The sequence below is a fragment of the Rhea americana genome, unplaced genomic scaffold, assembly GCF_003343005.1.
Source record: "Rhea americana isolate MKP2758 unplaced genomic scaffold, rheAme1 scaffold_217, whole genome shotgun sequence".
In the NCBI taxonomy this organism is placed as follows: Eukaryota; Metazoa; Chordata; class Aves; order Rheiformes; family Rheidae; genus Rhea; species Rhea americana.
The window spans coordinates 11,132-13,460 of NW_028186317.1; positions in this window are offsets into that span (position 1 = coordinate 11,132).

Below are 2,329 nucleotides of genomic sequence, written 5' to 3' on the forward strand. Positions count from 1 at the left end.
GGACCCCCCCTCCCCTCCGGCTGTGGGCGGTGGGGGGGCGAGGAGGGGGGTGCCACCTCCTTGTGTGCCCCCCAGGCGTGGGGAAGGGGGGCTGCACCTGCTGGGGGCTCCTGGAAAAAAAACGGGGGGGCTTGCCCCATGCTCGGGGGGGGGCTGGCTTGGGGGCCTGGCCCCTTCCCCTGGGCCCCCCCTCCCCCAGCAGCAGTGACCCCCAAGGGTAAACTTTAGCTGTAAATCGCATGTGGGTTTTATCTCGAATCCTCCTCCTGGCCAGGTAAGTGCTTTGGTTTTGTTTTGTTTTGTTTTGTTTTGTTTTTTTTAAATAAGGCAAATTTAAAGCTGGCTGGTGCCGATTTTCATGTGATTTTTTTTTTTTTTAACTTGGCTGGTGGAAATAAATCTAAGGTGGAATGCTGCGCTGAGCGGCTTTCTCTGCAAGGCCCTGCGCGATGGGGAGGAGGAGGAGGAGGTTTCCACTGGAAATCCCACCACCCAAAAATCGCCGCGGCTACAAAGAGAGGCCCGTGTTGCCGTGAAATGTTTTTAAAGGTCTCCGGTTCTCTGCGACTAGGCCCCAAGTCAGGAGGTAAATACTGCAGGGCTCAGCAGGAAAGTGAGGCGGCGAGCGTGCATGTGTGCATGTGTTTTGTTTCCAGTGTTGGACAGCATCCCCTGACAAATTGACTTTCCTGCCCTGGAAGTTTTGGGGACAACGTAAAGTGAAAAATGTATTAAGTGCAATACTGCAGGACCGTGTTAACCTGGAACGGTGTCTCATACAGTACGTCTGCTGCGCTGTGGGCAGCCAGGAGTGTGTGTTTTGCTATTTATTGGTGGTAATGACTTACATTTTAAAATGGAAATGTAGGCTATTTTTGCTGAGAGCTGGCTGTCTCAGCTGTGTAATGTGTGCGCTCCTTGAGAAATGTGTTCCCTGTGCATGAACATTTTATTGCTCTCACTTTCAGTTTTGAGGTGGGAAAACTGAGCCCTGTTATAATCAGTTTAGGTCCATTGTTTTCTTGAGCTTCCGGCAAGAATGATTCTTGCCATGACCGCAAATGCAATGCTTAAATCATGAGACTGTTGACGTTACAGATTTGTTTGGGTCAAGTGAAACCTCTGAAGGCCTGAGAGTGCTGCGGAGGGCTGTACTCGTCACTTGGTGTTTTAGACTAGCTTGTGATATTCTGCGATTCAAGTATGTGCTTCATTTAGGGAAAAAAAGTGCAAAGGTACTGTCATTACARAGAAAGCGGGGTGGTGGTGAGCGAAACTGTTGCTGAGAGGAAATTTGCTCAGTTTTGAGTGATGTGCTAGGTGGTATGGTGGAAACGGTGGCCAGCTTCACATATAAAAATCAGTGCTCAGCTGATCTTTCCAGCCAGGTACTGGTTTGTCTGAACAGATTCTTTTTAATTCAGTACACAACACTTTTATGTCTTGACAGTTAAATTGGCTAAAGTTTACCTTGGTCTGGGATCATGCACRTGCTAGGCTTTCTGAGGCGTTGTATTTTCAAGTAATCGTTAAAAGCACCTTGGAGGGGTTTGAATACTTTTCCAACACCATGGAGAGCTGGATTAGTGGTGGATGGCAAGGGTGGCTGTACCGCAGGAGCTGAAAGAAGAGACCACCGTTGCTTTTGGTGAAGAAAACAACCTGCCTGTGGCGGGGAGGGACCTTGGGCTGGCCTTTGAAAGCAGCCCGAAAGGAAAAGGCTGAGAAGGAATGGGCAAATCCTTTTCTAAAGGAGCCAGCAGTGGTGCRGCGGCATGTCACGTCTCTTGGACACAACAAGATGCTGAGACCATGAGGTAGAGAGGAACAGGGAGGTATTGGGTGGATACAGCAAATTAGAGGTGTAAACGTGGRGAGGTTGAAGTGATAGGATCTATTTTTATTTATAGTAGTGTCTGTTTTGGAAACATTGTGTTTGACCGATACAACTCCTTAACTTTTAAAGTAATAAGCTGTCCTTGTAATATATACAAACACTGCGTTCCTGATACTTTTTCAGTTAACTCTGTTCAGGTGTCCTAGCTGKTTTTTTCTCTACTGAAACTTGCATGTGCTTTCAGATTGTAAACAAAAGCTGTTACCTTTTATAAGCATTGCTGCAAAAGCAGGGCTTTGGGAGCATAGTTCAGCTGTGATTTACTGAAGTGCACGGGGTCATCTAAGTTCAGCCTTATTTTTAGTTCTGTTTTTTTTTTTCCTTTCTTTTTTTTTTTTTGATATGACTATTGAGACAGCATTACCCTGCAGCAGATAAATTACGACTGCAAGCTTCTCCTGGCAACTTGGAGTGAGGAGGGCACTGCAAGGT